This window comes from Copadichromis virginalis, linkage group LG11 (assembly GCF_057382275.1).
Source record: "Copadichromis virginalis isolate Kocher_CV1m ecotype Utaka linkage group LG11, C_Virginalis_male_GT1.1, whole genome shotgun sequence".
Classification (NCBI taxonomy): domain Eukaryota; kingdom Metazoa; phylum Chordata; class Actinopteri; order Cichliformes; family Cichlidae; genus Copadichromis; species Copadichromis virginalis.
Genome location: NC_140628.1, coordinates 13,931,694 through 13,940,808, shown reverse-complemented (window position 1 = coordinate 13,940,808; position 9,115 = coordinate 13,931,694). Strand labels below are relative to the sequence as shown.

The following is a 9,115-nucleotide window of genomic DNA, read 5'->3' as shown; positions in this document are numbered from 1 at the left end:
AAGCAAAATATACAGAAATGAGGGGTGGCTCAAGACCTTTACACAGTCCTGTACATAAACATGTTTGATTGCTGTATTGGGATTAAAAATCAATGTTTTCTTTTGTTTTTCTGGGAACAGATTTTGCATAGTTTTTCGCTGTAGGCAGGGATAAAGATTTTTGGTACTGGAAGTTTTCTGGTTTTCTGCTTGTAGGCCAAGCAAAGTTTGTATTTTCTATACATCCAAATGATCACTTTTTAATTTCTTGGAAGCTTTATTTAGCAGGGGTCTAAGCCTACCAGATTATTCATTAGATTAGTCCTAATTTACAATTTTCAATTTTCATCCATTTAGATTCGATAAAGGTTTTAGGGGCGTGGCTTCTCTCACGGACAGGTTTGCCGCCACACCTGGGCTGATTGAAGTCACTGAAGCGGACCTGTGTCTTACCTTTGTGGTGCTGCTGCAGCTTTGGTGCATTCTTTTGGAATTATCTGAAAAATAATATGACTTGTCATCTTCAACAGCTTGTCCAAGAAGTTTGTGCTTCGGTTTTGGTGAGTGAAATTCTAGTATTTTAGTAGCTGTTATGTTGCACTAATTAGCAGGTATATGCGACCATGCATAGCAGGTGCTGCTCGCTAACAACACTATAGCCTTAGCACTTCACACTCTCATTCAAATATTATTACTTCATATTCATATTACTTCAAATATTATTAACAAATAAAACATGGTGACGACTAAAATGGTAACATTGAGATTTCAAAACGCAGTATCACACTGTGGCATTTCCATGTCGTTTATAGTGAATAGCTCAGTGTGCAAACTGCACTACAACACAACAACACACTATGATAGTGCGTTTTCAATAAGTGACAGCAGCAGTGTGTGCATGCAGTGTTGTTTGAAATGATGAAGACAGTGTATTTTCATTTGGCTCCTAAATTCTCCTGCAGTATTTGTTTGGATAACTATTTTCTAACTATAAATTGTTCTTGTTTTTTATTTATTTATTTTTTAGAAAGAGGGGCAATACATATTAATGAACATTTTAACAAATGTAAATATGCCAGATTATAGCCTTGGGCTAATTTCCATCTGCAGACCCTCTGGCAGGTTGGTGTTAAACACAAGTTAGTAAAAACATACAGAGACACTATTTACAGGTCATGTGACAAGGACAAAAACAGTGATCACATTATACTAGAACAAACAATGACAAGGAGAGTGGACACAGAGGACAGTATTTTTTTATTTTATTTTGGACTGTTTAAAAGTTTTCCTTACATAACCTGATTTGAATCCTTCTCATTTATGCAACTAAGGAAATAGTCACCAGAACATCCCTAGAAGAATGCTTGGTTGTCCTCCTTTGGTGAAACAGGGCTAAAAGCACAGTCTTGTTAAGTGATGCAGCCAGTGTTAGGATAGTGGCTTTTTTGCCCTCTTTGACACAGGTGGGCAGTGATTGAGGTTGTAGACTCAAAGCCTCTGCACTGAAGAATCTCACTGTCTACCTCTAAAAAGAAATTTTTGGGAGCAACGCCACTTTGTCTGCAGCCATAGCTCTTGAAGAGACACACATGGTCATTTCAGCCATTAGCAGCAGGATACCCATTACTCTTGGGGCACACCTGGACATGTAGTTAACACTGAGCACATGCCTGTGTACTGTGGCCCCATTTCCATGCTTTACTTAGAATGGATTATCATCACCTTTATGGCCATTTAAATTCACACTTGGAAAACACTTAAAGTTCAGTTCACTTAGTTTATAAACAGTGAACTAAATTTTCAAAGACTGACTAGTTCAAATTATTATTATTCTTTATTGTTCCGTGTGAGCCCTTGCTTCACAGACAGGGGACTTTAAGTGTTTTTGTCTTTTAGCATTTAAACAATGTTGCATAAACCAGAACAACTGAAAGCAGGCCAGCCTACAAATGTAATTCAGCTCTATAAGAATGTCTGCAGCTGTTAGTTGTTTGCATGATCTTATCCTTTGGTAGTGATTACTTCTTATCATCAATCACTAGCCAGATGCTCCAACTCAGTGTTGCGTTTAAAATTGGTTGCTGATGTTCTGACTTTTGAAAATGTGAGATTTTTTTTTTTTTTTTTTTTTTTGGTCACAATCTGAGGATCTGTACTGATGGCTTCCTTTAAATGTACATAAGGACTGACTTCAGCAGTTCCTTTGGGAGCTGCATTGTCTAAAATCTTTCACCTCTTTCTTCCTTTCCATTCAACAAGAACAGTCCACGTTAGTGGAGATAAAGTAAACAAATATGAACAATTTACCATACTAAAATAAGTTGAAAGTGATAACAGACTTGGTTTGACATGAGCCATTCTTTGAGATGTGCCTTTTAAAGTTTCATATGTTGAACTCTCCTCTAGGAAGTGGGCAAGTCTGTGGAAAATCTTTATCTATACATCTATACAGCAAAACAATCATACTAGAACTTGCCATGCTGACAGGCTGTATTTCTGTTTTGCAGCATCCTTTCATGGGTACCTGTTAACTTCTGAGAGAATGAGTGATGCTGACATCATGTTCTTTATTTGAAAACAATTGAAGCAATGCAAAGAAGTCTGTTTCTCACAGTCTTTTTTTATACAATGTCATAATGTGTATTTTTAAAGTTTTAGTCCCATTTACAGTAAACTTGATGATACAGCAGGATATGCTTTAGGACGTGGCTACCTTGTGGTTGACAAATCACCGCTGTATGGGTGTGGAATCCTCTCATTCTTAGTCAGATCCACTCCTTGCTTGTCACAACTTTAGAACTTAAAGCCATGTTGGCTAAAATGCAAAACCCAAGACTTCGAAAGAGCACAAACCAAATGCTGACTTAGCATAGTGGTTACATCCATCTTTTGTGTACAGGCATGTGAAAAAGAGCATTTTCACAGCTTTACTACTTCCATAAGAATTAAGAGGGTGGCAATCAGGTGCTGTTAATCAAATACACTTGACAGAGCATCCACGAGTGTGATCACCTCTATTAAAGCAGATGTTTTGGGAATTTGCTGGTGTGGAGTATTCGAGTGCGAGTCAACACAATGCCAGTTTTCCCAAGAGTGGACATATCTCAGCAAATTTACACCAAGGTCAGACCATACAATAATTAGAAAATTAAATACAAAAACAAGAGCTACATCTCAAACTATAGACTTTGGTTAGCTTTTGAAATGTTTATGACATTAAAACTGGAAAAAGATGGCTTGTTTGAATGAGTTGTCATGAAAAAGCCTTTTCTAATTATTTTTTTGGCCTTTTTTCAGCCTTTATTGGATAGGGACAGTGAAGATGGACAAGAAAGTGGGGGTGTAGAGGGCCACGGGTTTGGACTCGAACCCGGCCTACTGCTCTCCAGCCATTTTTTTTCCCACTTGTACAAGTGCTGTGTTGTGGTATACATTAATGCTCTCAGAAGATTTTTATTTTTTTTTTGACGGGGTGTGTGTGATAAGTCGAGCATATTAATTGATTAATTATTTTCTAGCTAATTGTACATGTTTTATCACCCTGATACAATCAGCTCCTAGCTGGGGCTACAGCGCCCCCATTCTGTTTGTCTGGTTGTTGGTAACTGCCAAATTGTAAACTTTATTTTTTGTTGTACAAGAACAAAAATAAATCCTCCAGTCTTGTTTTTCTCTCCCTTTCTGACTTGCTGTAAGGATATTAACCTAGGGTGTGTTCAGTCTTCTCAGAGAGCCTGCTGGGCTGTAAAAATAAAATTCAGTCCATCCATGTGACACAAACTGCATTCAGCAGGTCACATGACACAGGAGAATTGGCTCCAGGCACAGGGACATCAACAGAGTAACAAAGATGGTCACTGAGACAATTTTCAGCAGGATATAAAGTACTTGAATTGACCTCTATTTTCAGCTCTAAATGACTCACCCAGTGTCAGGGGGCCTTTTATGGTCACATGACAATTGGAGAATGTTCGTTTATGAGATACGCCTGAAGGGAAAAAAAGGGAACCACTTCAAGTCATGCTAGTCTCCTTAGTCTTGCAGTGAAGCAGTGTAATACCTGTCTTTTTGATGAGACTGGAAAATGACACAAATAAGTTCAGACTTGCTGTTACAAAATCATTTAAGCTTGACTTTGCTGTTTGTGATGACAATTTATCAAGAGACCAAAAAAAAGAGATTTGGATGCTTTCGTGGATAGCACACATTCATCTAGCTCGTCAAAACAAAAGTAGGTATTGCAGTTTCTAGCCTAATTCATTTACACAGTAGCTTATGTACTGTAATAGCTGATGGCAGTATGTGGGGTGATCTGGGAGCCTTTGGTGAAGAAAGGAACTGGACTTGATGTCAGATGAGTAGTTTTCAGCCTCCCATGCTGACTGAGAGCAGCCTCCTTCCTATAATTTACCTTTTTTGGAAATGATCTGCTAAGTAATTAAAAATTTATTTCCCCCTCAAATCCCATAAGGGCAGAATATCTGCAAGGCATGCAAAGAATATCTCGTGCCATCTGAGACACAAATTGCTGCAATATCCCCGCTCAGTACTGACTTACAGCATTGTGTAAACGATTACCTGCATCGGCTTTTGTAGTAATGATGCAGCAAGTGTGCACAGTAGGCAGATTCTGTGGTTCCCTCAGCATGAAAGAGCACTTTGTTTATAAGTAAGTAGTTGAGGAATACCCGTGCCTCTGTCAGGGTTCAGAGTTATGCTCTCATTGGAGCCACTAGTATTAAACACAAGAACACAGTTTGGCTGAGGCAAACAGCAAAAAAGGTTTGTATTTGCCCGAGGTGTCTTAATACCCATGTGCACAGCTGCTTTTTTTATTCAGAGTTAACTCTTCACCTGTCCCATTTTACTTTTGTAGTATTTTAAAATTTATCACTAAAAGTGAGTTTGCCTATGTGTGTCTATGGTCCAATTACAGTGTAGTTGTCAGTTATTTGATCATATTGATGCTACTTTTTGTCTGTTCTGTCAGGAGAGGGGTCCTCTGTCAGTTTTCCTACATCCCATCTGCCCTTCTGTCTCTCAGTACTTGTTTGTTCCACAAACATATATGTATAGCATTTTTCTATTTTATTACAGCTTCAAACCTTGTCCAATTCAGGAATACAAGCACAATATATATTGTTACGAAATCAGTTTCACCCCGGTTCTTTTATTCCTCGGGCATCCAGAGACGGCACTGGAACTCAGTAGTCATTTCACAAAACCTTTATTCATCTTCATTTAAGCATGCATCTTCTAGAAGGGAAGACGTGCAAGGCCGGTGTCCCTCTGCAGATCTTCCACTCCTTTTGTTACAGCCAGCTTTATAGAAGTGACCCCATCATAAAACCCCCATGGTGTGCTGCAAACTCTGTCTGTGTGTGTATGCACGAGCACGTGAGTGCCTGTGTGTGCGCGTACCCGTGTGTCTATGTGAGTGACTGTGCATGTAGGTGTGGGTGCGTCATAACAGTCAAAGCACTGTGTGTGTGTGTGTGTGTGTGTGTGACTTCCTGGGGGTCATAAAAGTAATCTCACCCAAGCTACACCAAATTCCTTTAGACAACATACAAAACAGAGTTAACATATTACAAACACTGAGACCCCCACTCTGCATCCACTGGGCCAGTGGCCTCTTGTTGTCTTACATTTACAGATCATGTGGAGAGTCTCCTGCAAACCTACTTCTAAGTTATAACAATTATGAGTTTCTATTAAAGGTACAAGCATCAGCAACCCCCAACTGTAGCTTCCTGTCTCCTTTTATGACGGCAGAACCCAGTGTCCATAAATTCCTTTCTCTCTAAACAATTACACACAATCTCAGGGTACAGCTAAGCCAAACTAAAACACACAAACAAATCCTTCCCTATTCCTCTGACCTATTGCTGGACCCTCTCATCTAAGCAAATTTAATACATTACATTCTAATAATTATTTTCATGTATTCACAGTGTGTGTGTGTGTGTGTGTGTGTGTGTGTGTGTGTGTGTGTGTGTGTGTGTGTGTCTTTATAATGAAACAAGGTCATTAAGACTTTGTGGTGCAATATGAGATTTAAAATGTTGTTTAGATCATGAGTTCCCACAGCTTGGGTCTCTCTTCTCCTCTCCTTCTAGGTCTTTCTTTCTCTCCTCAGGTGACAGAGTGATGGATTAATCCCAAATAAACTCGTTCATCTTTCAATTAGAGCCAGTGTTGAGGAGGTGCCAGGCATTATGAAGCTGTCTGGAAGACTGGGACTAAGGTAGTGATGGAGAGAAGAAGGGAGGAGGAGAAAAGGGTGAGAGTGAGTTATGGCATTGGTGTGAGGGACAGAGATAGGTGTTTGTAAAAGACTGAGTGGGGAAAAAAGTGAGCACAAAATAAGATTTCTGTGTACATGGGGGAAGAAATGCATTGGTTGAGGGAGCACATCCAACTATTAAAACATCAATCAGATTAGAACTCCCATGCCTGGCTGACCATCCAAAGCCTGCCCCCTTCCATCATCCCCACCGTGGTTTGCACTTTTACACAACTTTGGATTTCACTGATTTTGTTTTTTTGTCCCCTTTGTTTCTTGTGTGTGTGTGTGTGTGTGTGTGTGTGTGTGTGTGTGCGGTTTGTTTTTTCCCCCACTTTAGATGTTTAGATTGTTATCTATCACATTAAAACTTCGTAAGCTATATAAATGCTAAAACCTTTTTTTTTTTTTTTTTTTTTTTTTTTTTTTGGAAAAAGTAGTAAAACAACTTGAGTCAAATGAGTACAAAAGTAGCTCTTGAGTTGAGTTCTCTATTCAATGGTTCGTTCTTAATTTGGTGATAGACTGCCCAGCCAAATAACTTTAGCTTTGATGATGTTTTAATAAGCTTATGTAATGGCAGAACATTTATTTTCATCTAAAATTGCAATTTTTTTTTTCTTGCATTGATAGGGTCAAGTCTTCTCCTCCAGTGTATCCCACATGTTGTCAGTGGAGTTCAGACCCAGATTAATCACCAGATTAGTTATTTAAAGATATTAAATTGTCTTCGTATTGGTTTTATAGTATAGTGGTTAACATACATGTGTATTCAAAAGATCCTTGGATTGAGACCAGGAGGAGCCACAAATCTCTGAGAGGGTTGCGTAAAGGAAATGCATCTGCTGTTAAAAATCTGCCAGATCAAATATGCACTTGAATCGGCTGGTACTGCTCCATTATTGATAAGAAATTACAGAAGCTTAAATTGTATGCACAGGGTTCTACAAAGCACTTTGTCATTCAGGTTGGACTTAAATTTTTTTAAATTGTATTGGCTTTGTGCAACACAGTTTTAAATCAATCTTTCAGCATTGTTGATTTGGTCTAAACCATGGGTCGGCAACCCTAGGCACGCGTGCCACAGTTGGCATGCGAAGGGTTAACTGATGGCACAACCATAGCTGGACTGGCCTTCGGGCATACCGGGCATTTGCTCGGTGGCCCGATGATTTTTTTAATTTTTAATTTATTTATTTTCTTGTAATGGTATAAACAATGAAAGGTGGTGGATTGGCCAAATGCTGGCTGGTGTGTAAAAATAACTCAGTTGTTTGGTGGTGGCTATGGCGTAGCTTCCACAGATTCAGTAAAATTAACAAGTGGTGGAGGCCAGCAGGTGGATGAGGGAGAGGGGAGGCAGGAGGAGGAGAGACCCGAGGCGGCCGCCGGTCCGAGAGTGTCAGGTGAACTGAACTTCAGGTAAGAAGTTATGACCTGCAGTCTATCTGGGTCAGATATGAACCAAGTTTAGGTGGAGTTTATTTTCGTTGTGCTGACTTTTTACCGTCAGTTACAATAACTCGTACTGCGTACTAGCTAGCATGACGGAGTTTCTATACAGCTGGGTGGGTGCTATGATGTTACTGATAGTGAACTTTATTTTATTCATAAGGTTAGTTAGTAGAGTTGCCAACCGTCCCGTAAAAAGACGGAATCGTCCCGCATTCAGAGAAAATATTACGCGTTTCGTGTTGAGCTGAGAAGGGACGCAGTTTGTCTAGGATGGAAAAAGACACAAAGGTGGATTTATTCTGTCGTTACGCTGCACAGCTGCCTCTTCTTCTCCTCTTATTCTCTCCCCCTCCCTCTCCAGTTGCTACTTGACTGATCAATGATCAGCTGATTGGCTTTTCTCTCTTGTTTGTTTATCGCCCACTTTGCGCTAGAAAGAGGAAACCGCTGGATGTCGCGCTAAACAGCAGCAGCACGTTTAAGCTTGATCAGCTGTTGTTAGAATTTATTTAATATTAATTTCTAGTATCAGCTGATGTTTGCTGGAGCCACAGCTGTAAAAGCTCGTGGTCATGATATCGGTTTGGTTATCTGGTGAGAGGGAAACATGAAGATGAAACCAGGAGATGTCCTTACTGAATCATCAGCGCTGAACAGGTGATGGAGAAACAGGTTTACCTTTTAGGTGACATGAATGAGTTGAAGGGAAGTTATGAACTGTTTCTGAGAGACAAATAACCCCAGGATCCTTTTCTAAGTAGCTGACAGCTGGTAACTGTGCAGGGGCGGGTCTAGAAAAGTTTTGCCAGGGGGCCAGGTAGGGCATTAACAGGGAAAGGGGGGCACAGAGAAATACTTTCTTATTCTCATTTAAAATGTCTAGTTTTTATTAAATAATTGTGTGAATCTTACAACCAAAGTTTTTATCTGACATAAAATGTATCATACATATACCAACAAGATTGTACATCACTGTCACAACAGCGTTTGTTTTTATTCAAAGGCTTTAATACCCGGTGGGCCGGTCTTTAGTCAAAATGCCCGGGCCGATTTTTTTCGTCCCAGTACAGCCCTGGGCACGACATGCAGTGAATTAATCTGAGAAGGTGCATCAAAAAATAAATGGCCGCGCCAGTGGTGCACATCGCAAATCAGCTCGCATAGACACATTAGTTGTTCCTCTTCTTAATGATGGTATCTTAACTAACAACCCGAACTACCAGATTCAACTTGTAATTGGCTAAAAATAACAATAAAGCTAACAAAAAGGGACGTTGTTAGCTTTCCACATTCTGACACTTCAAAAGCTTCAGCAGCTGTCCGCTCAGCACAGCATCAGCACCACGGAAATACACGGATACATCCGTAGACTCGAGACACAATGCATTTTTGGGA

General features: G+C 39.8%; 1 long non-coding RNA gene across 1 annotated transcript; it reads left to right on the top strand.

Moving 5' to 3' along the window:
- Positions 1 to 411: 411 nt before the first annotated feature.
- LOC146698200 (uncharacterized) lies at positions 412 to 3,653 on the top strand. The gene is made up of 2 exons (XR_014922887.1): positions 412 to 539; positions 3,277 to 3,653. It is a non-coding gene; the product is annotated as an uncharacterized LOC146698200 (long non-coding RNA).
- The last annotated feature ends 5,462 nt before the right edge of the window (positions 3,654 to 9,115 follow it).